This window comes from Coccinella septempunctata, chromosome 4 (genome assembly GCF_907165205.1).
Source record: "Coccinella septempunctata chromosome 4, icCocSept1.1, whole genome shotgun sequence".
NCBI lineage: Eukaryota > Metazoa > Arthropoda > Insecta > Coleoptera > Coccinellidae > Coccinella > Coccinella septempunctata.
The window spans coordinates 30,267,713-30,275,343 of NC_058192.1; the positions used below are offsets into that span (position 1 = coordinate 30,267,713).

Genomic DNA, 7,631 nt, shown 5'->3' on the forward strand with positions numbered 1-7,631 from the left:
AACAGTGAGTAACTACTCCTTGAACGGAAAACTGTGAAAAATAAACTTGAACTGTGTTTTATTCCCTGCCTCTCCATATTGAACTGTTATACTGTGGATTGAATTGGACTATATTTTGGAAATTTTCCTACTGTTGAACCCCGTTGAAAATAATTTGTGATTATTCTTTTTGCCGATTACTGTATTGAATTGTTGAAAACTGAACTGTTATTACGCCGTTATATCAGTGAAAATTATTTCCGATTTCTAATTGCATATTTCTGATTTATTGAATTGTACTGTTTTAATTTCACATTGAAGGTGAGTGAATTTCCGGACTTTGAAAAATTGAAAATTTATTGTCGCAATTGGTAAAATTTAATAGGTGTGATTTACCTATCGGTTCAATAGGGAATCACCTATTACCTGTTGATAACCTATCTACCTTTTTCTATTTTCTCTTGACCTGTACTGTTGAAACTTACCGATTATTTCTGATTTTTCTGAAAACTGAAAGTCAATTATTGTGATTTATTTTATGGCTATTGAACTTTGAAGACTTTTTGGAAATTTAACCTGTGCGTTTTGGTGCTATTCGAATTTCAGGAAATTTTTTTCGGACTATACGAAGTGACTTGCGATTGTGTGCGGTATTTCTCGAATACTTTCGGACTTTAGTGGGACTGATTGAATTTTTTTTCTTCGAGTAACGCTGGACTTTAAAAATTTTTGAAAATTTTTGGTGATACACCGGGACTTAGACTTAATTTTTGTTTGGGGTACACCGATACCCACTTCGAACTTAAGTGAATAGGTTGGCTAACAATTAACTTACCGGGTTGGACTTAGAACTTAAACGGATTGTGAAAGACATACCGAGTGTGAAATATTGGTGCGTTCTGAATCGGACTTAGTTGAATATAATATGTCGAACATGGATGTGAACCGGTTACTCAGTGATGAACTTACATACGAGTTGCAACTGAGGGGACAGTCGATACCGGGTACTGTGATGACCAAACGGAGTCTACTACGACAAGTGCTTCAGTCTAATGAACCTCTACTACCCCCAACATTATTGAATCCCGCCTCCGAGATTGAGATCTGTCAAAATAAACTCACCGATTTGGTAGAATCCCTTCAGAACTTCAATCATAATAATGCGGCTAACGAATTTTCGCGAATTTACACCAGATTAATACACATTCAAGGCAGGCTGAACTTTATTGTCACCGCAGACACAACACAGTTACAATTAATTGAACAAATGAAGGCAACTACAGATAAGGCGTTGGAGACACTGGAGGAGCTGCGTAGGAAGAGTAATCCTGAACAGCCGCAGACATCCAACCGAGCTCAGAGGTCTCTTTTGGATGAGGAGGTGCCCAGTTCACCTGGGGTGTCACCGATCCAACCGGAGAGGATATCAAAGGTTGAGACATCACTTATCGACTTAGGAGATGGTGTCGACCCTCCTGCTGTAGTTAATGTCTCACGTACCGGGACACCTGTAAGAAATCCAACATTAGAACGGGTCATGAATGAGACAAGGCAGACATGTAGAGCATTACTGCAACAATTACCAGCGATACCTCTCACACAGTCACAGGACTGTGGGACAACAACACCTGAGGGTCCGACACAAAGTAGATGGGCTAATTCCACACGAAGGGTGTCTTTCCCACACTTACCTGCAGCGTGGATAAGTTCTGACCGGCCAATTATCACAACACCTGCCAGATCGGAACCGGAGTCTCGATCAACAGTACCAACTGTTCCGGTACACAAATGGAACATCTCCTTTGATGGCACTGGTAGTGTAACCGGATTTCTTGACGAGGTGGAGAGGCTGGCTGAATCACGTAAGGTGTCCCTGGAACAAGTTTTCGAATCAGTGTATGAGTTACTACGCAAGGATGCGAGGGATTGGTTCATTCCCCGGAGAGGTACTTTCGAGGACTGGGAGGACTTTAGCAGCCAACTGAAAGAAGCATTTCTGCCAGTTAACTACGAGGAGAATCTGTTGGAAGAAATAAAAAGACGAACACAGGGCCCTGAAGAAAAGTTGCTTCTATATGTTACCCGGATGCAGAACTTGTTCCAGAAACTCACCTATGCAAAACCATCCGAGGTGGAGCAGATCCGGCTCATCCGACAGAGGTTAATCCCGCCCTTACAGCAAGTCTTGGCCTTCCAGGAGACCAAGACTTATGATGAACTCCTCCGTAAGGGAAAAGTTTTTGAACTGGTCCAGTGGCAGATGAGAGAGTACACCCGGCCACCCTCCAAACCAGGTTTTGTGGAAGAGCCTCGCCTGACGTACAGTCCCCGTCAACTGAATCGATGTCAAGCAAGTTTTTCTATGGATACCGGAGAGCAGGTTCACCAAACAATCGATCACAGGGAATCAGTACCGCCGACGCAAGTCAACCAGACGCGACTGTCTCCGCCGGGAGAAAGCCGTCCAAAGCCACCCAGGTCCAGAGAATCAATAGTCCGGCAACAGGAATCTCACCGTCCGACTTCTGGAGACAGGTCCGAAGGTCGATCCAGACCTGCACCACCGCCACCCCGCCGTCCAGCCGAAAATAGCCCCGCTGACCGGACGGAACCACCTTCAGGGAGGGGAGTGTCCTTCCAGACACAGTGTTTCCGATGTGGTGGATATGGCCACATGCGTCGAGAGTGTCGCAGGCCACCGAGAATCTTCTGTTCTCGATGCCAGAGGGAGGACATTCTCTCACGAGACTGTCCGTGTTCGGGAAACTGAAGGGGAGATTGGAGGCGGAGTCGACCACATCTCCCGGAATCTTGACTCCACTGGCACCGACTACCTGTAACGATAACCGTCCGTTAGTAGAGGTCAGAATAGCCGGCAAACACTTCCGAGCACTGATAGATACCGGAGCGACCAGGAGTTTCTGCAGTCAGGCCGTATCCGATCAGTGTGAAAGTAAAGGAATCACAGGACAAACAATGCACAACAGTTTCGCCGTAATAGCGAACGGACAAACCACCGTCACACCGAAACTGTACACCACCACCGTGCAAATTTCCGATTACACACTGCCTGATTTGAAATTCTTACTGGTACCAAACTTACCGGTTGACATTATTCTGGGGATGGATGTTCTGTCGACTTTCAAGTTTTCCGTAAATCTCAGTACTGCCGAGTGCTTTCTGGAAGGCCGTCTGATCTCGAAACCGATGACTCCCGTCGAAACCACCGCAGAAGTTCACACCGCCGAAGAACACCTGTTGGAGCTGACGGAGTCGCAGAAACAGGAGCTGGAGGCATTTCTGAAAGAAGAGTTAAAGAAGTTTGAAGACCTATATGGTACAACCGACCTGATTGAACATAAGATCAAACTGAAACCGGGCACCGAACCGATCAAACAACGATACCGACCCCTAAACCCGAAAATGCAGGAGATCTTCAATCAGGAAGTAGACCGTATGCTGGCTGAGGGAGTGATTGAACCCTCCAAGTCACCGTGGAGTTCACCGGTAGTATTGGTCGGGAAGAAAGACGGAAAGTACCGTTTTTGCATCGACTTCCGTGCCGTCAACCAAGTATCTGTAAAAGATGCATACCCGTTGCCGTACATTTCTGGGATTCTGGATAAACTACGTAAGGCCAAGTACATCTCCACACTGGATCTGAAACAAGGATATTGGCAGATACCGTTAGCAAAGGAAAGCCGTCCGATTACTGCCTTCACAGTTCCAGGAAGGGGATTGTTCCAGTTCACCGTCATGCCGTTTGGTCTTCACGCTAGTCCAGCCACATTCCAGAGATTCTTAGACAACGTTATTGGCCCAGAAATGGAACCGGAGGCGTTCGCTTACCTGGACGATATAGTTGTCCTGGGGGAAACTTTCGAGGAACACCTGGAGAACTTAAGAGAAGTATTCCGGCGGTTGAGAGAAGCCAATCTTCGTCTCAATCCCGAAAAGTGTGACTTTGTGCGAAAATCCCTAAAATACCTAGGACATGTCGTTACCTCCGAAGGAATCCGTACCGACCCGGATAAAGTTTCCTCTATCGTAGCATTCCCAGCGCCGAAAACCATCCGTGAATTGCGCCGTTTTCTGGGAGTTGCTAGCTGGTACCGCCGTTTTATAGAGAACTTTTCCGATGTCGTTTCACCGTTAACTCACCTGTTAAAGAAGAAACCACGTTGGAAGTGGGGTGAGGAAGAACAAAAAGCGTTCGACCTCCTGAAACAAAAACTGACCGAATCACCTATACTGGCCTGTCCGGATTTCAATCAACCGTTCGTCCTGCAAACAGACGCCAGTGACGTAGGCCTTGGAGGAGCCCTGACCCAAGTTCTTGATGGAGAGGAAAGGGTGATCGCCTATGTCAGCCGTACCTTGAACACCGCCGAAAGAAATTACTCCGTGTCCGAAAAGGAATGTCTCGCCATCGTTTTCCCGATAGAGAAACTGCGACCATACCTGGAAGGATTTCATTTCACCGTAATTTCCGACCACATGAGTCTGAAATGGCTGAATTCCATCAAGTCACCGTCTGGAAGAATTGCTCGATGGGCCGTTTTCCTTCAGCAATTCGACTTTGAAGTCCAATACCGGAAAGGTGCCCTGAACAAAGTCGCCGACAGTCTGTCCCGAAACCCGTTACCGTCTGTAGATTCCGTATGCCTGGCCGACGTCGAAGTTCGCTGCAGTTGGTACAACAAAAAGCTCCAAGAGGTACAAAGAGACCCAGAAGATTTCCCTGACTACGCCGTTGAGGATGGGAAACTGTATCGTCACTTCTGGGACTCTTCCGACTTTACTGAAGTTGGATCCGGACAACCATGGAAGCTCTGTGTACCCACCGAACAACGACTGGAGGTCCTGAAAGAAAATCACGATTCGGAATTAGCTGGTCACCTGGGAATCTCCAAAACCATCTCTCGGCTAGCCCGGAATTATTACTGGCCAGGGATGTTCAGAGATGTCGCAAAATACGTAAGAAACTGCCCATCCTGTCAAAGGTACAAAGTACCACAGCAGAAGACGCCTGGAAAAATGCAACCACATAGAATGACTGATGCACCGTTCCAAGAGGTCTGTACAGATGTGGTTGGGCCACTTCCCCGTTCCAAGAAGGGAAATTCTTACGTAGTGGTGATGCAGGACCGTTTCACGAAATGGGTTGAATGCCGTCCGTTGCGGAAAGCCACCGCCAAAACCGTTTATTCAGCCCTGTATGAACAAGTGATACTCCGATATGGCTGTCCGAAGCTGGTGATATCCGACAATGGGGTACAGTATGACAGTAGACTGTTCAAAAACAGTCTCCGAGAGCTAAACATTGCTCACCGTTTCACCCCTCCGTATACACCATAGTGCAACGCCGTAGAACGAGCCAATCGTACGTTGAAAACTATGATAGGTCAGTTTTGTGAAGCCGACCACCGTACTTGGGATGAGAAATTAGGCGAACTAACTTTCGCCCTGAATACAGCAAAACAAGAATCTACAGGATTCACACCGGCATTCCTGAACTATGGAAGGGAATTAACAGTTCCAAAGGCAATCTACTCGTCAAACACCCAAGACGAAGACACCGAGGAGACAAACAGAAGCCCAGAAGAAAGTAGAGTAAATCTTACTCACCGTACAGAACAAATCCGTCATCTTCAGGAGGCCTATGAGTTTGTCAATACCAGGTTGTACCGTGCATTTGAGCAGCAAGCTCACCATTACAACCTCCGTCGAAGAGAAGTTCGTTTCCATGTCGGTGATAGAGTTCTGCGCCGTGCTAATCCGTTGTCATCCGCCGTTGATAGCTTTGCAGCCAAGTTGGCTCCGAAGTTCTCTGGTCCGTATACCGTTGTGAAAGTAATTTCACCCGTTGTTTATGACCTGAAAGATGACAGTGGTAAGGAAATCACCAATATTCATGTGAAGGATTTAAAACCGCTCCATCCGTCTGATCATTAGTAAGTACACTGTATAGCAACCGAAATAAAAATCAACCGTACCGTTATATTATAGCATGCACCGATAATAAATGGGATACATCTGTTCTGCCTGACTCTATTTCACTCCTCTATTACCGTTAAAAATAATATTCATCACTGCAAATAAGTTAGTAATGGGGTACTGCCGCTGCTTTCACCGAATAAGTGTCCAGGTGAGTGAAATAGAGCCTTATACTTGCATCTCCTTATTAACTGACAAAATGTACATACCTATATTTCCGCGATTCCACCATAACCGATAGATCTAACCTGGTCTGCCAGTGTTGGAAGATTCTGTTCCGTACAGTTTTTGTTTGTTCTGTGCAGCTTTATTGCCACCAAACAAGACCGTCTGACTGTCATCCAGTGGGTAAGTGGTATCCCACACACCTACAACAGAAAATTCCGTTAATTCAATGGAAAAACAGGAACCGTTACAGTTGATTAAATTTTTCTGTACTATTTGTGGGTCCGATAATAACAAGTGAGATACACCCGCCCTGTCTGTCTCTATTTCACCCCTGGGTCACTGTAGAATACAATAACCGAATAGAAAATAGCAATAGAAGACTGACACCGCTTACACCGATATTACAAACTGGCCTGAACGGTAAGTGAAATAGAACAGTATATTTGTATCTCCTCATTAAAATTACCGACCGTACTTACCGTTTCTTCCGAAATTCCACCGTACACCCTGTTATCCCTCTGCTCCAGGATATCAGTATACTAAATGCTTTTCTATCATTTTTATGCAACCTACAACTGCTGCTGACTCCAACACCATCGGAGAGTTGCACCACCGTCACAAGGGGAGCCAACGACGCTGTCTGGTATTCCAAACTACCCTGGTTCGATGATATTGGTAACTGTTAACCCCCGTGACATGTGCCCGGAGCCGGCTTTGCGAAGTCCACCCTAAAATGGTTCAGAAATAACACAACGAATGACAATTCGAAATGGTACTCACTTTAAAGATTCCGTCCTGCACTGTTTCCACTATTTTCCGGCGTTTCTTTCACCGATGGAAATGGAAATCGAAATTTGAAACCACCCGGCGAGATTTGACAATTGGAGGTTAGCTGATATAGACTACAGAACTTCGTCACGTCACCGACTACCGACCGCATCACTGAAGAGCGCCGCGGACCATAGAGTGGGAGTAACCGAGATAGCATTAGCCGAGTATACGCCACCTGGAGTAGATTAGGTGAACTTGTTTGATGTAAATCCGATCTCAATCGTCTTGCCGTGAATAGTCAAACCGTTAACCGGACTTAGTAGATTTCACCGTGAAAAATTTAATCCCCTATTTCATCGTGGATTCAATTTTTCAACCGGAGCCGGGGAGATGTAACGAGAGGGTAGTTTTCGAACCTACCCCCTCATTTTAGAATCATTATTTTAGTTTTCATTTTTCAATAATTTTATTTTGAATTAATTTTCCGAGAAATCTTTTCGAATTTCCAATTCAGGATTCCGACATCGTTCGGAATTGTAAACATACCGTACCGTTTTTATTCCGTTTTTATTCCCTAAAAACGATGTCGCACCGTATAAAACATCCTGAATTGGAAGATAACCGAGTTTTTTGTTCGCTAGCACAGATAAGTCGAAATTAAGACGTTTTCATCGACGCAAAATTACCGAATTTCGACTGTCGGGCACATCTGATTT

At 45.4% G+C, this 7,631-nt stretch overlaps 1 long non-coding RNA gene across 1 annotated transcript; it reads right to left on the reverse strand.

Annotated features, from left to right (window-relative positions):
* Window positions 1-5,823: 5,823 nt before the first annotated feature.
* LOC123312274 lies at window positions 5,824-6,687 on the reverse strand. Its single transcript, XR_006537600.1, has 3 exons — window positions 6,624-6,687; window positions 6,186-6,344; window positions 5,824-5,856 (listed from the first exon to the last, which is right to left on the reverse strand). It is a non-coding gene; the product is annotated as an uncharacterized LOC123312274 (long non-coding RNA).
* Window positions 6,688-7,631: the final 944 nt, after the last annotated feature.